Raw genomic sequence first — 295 nt, 5'->3', positions numbered from 1 at the left:
ACCTTCCAAAATGGTGCCATTAGCTGTGGACCTAGGGGAAGATTTCAGATCCAAGGAATCACAGGACTTTGGACAGTTTCTTCCACCTCCTCCCCCAGACTGGGCCAATTCAAACCACCAGTCAGCACAAACGGAAGAGAGAAGGAATAAGGGCGGGGTGCACCTCAGGCTCTGCTGACAATTCCACCAAAATGGCTGCAGGGTCAGGAAACATTGCCCGGAGTTGCAGTGTCACAAGGAGCTGGCCAAGGACAGGGCCATGGAGAGTGGCCCTTTAGATGTAAAGATCCTCTGC

This window comes from Mus musculus, chromosome 4, assembly GCF_000001635.26.
Source record: "Mus musculus strain C57BL/6J chromosome 4, GRCm38.p6 C57BL/6J".
NCBI lineage: Eukaryota > Metazoa > Chordata > Mammalia > Rodentia > Muridae > Mus > Mus musculus.
This window is presented reverse-complemented; position numbering follows the sequence as displayed.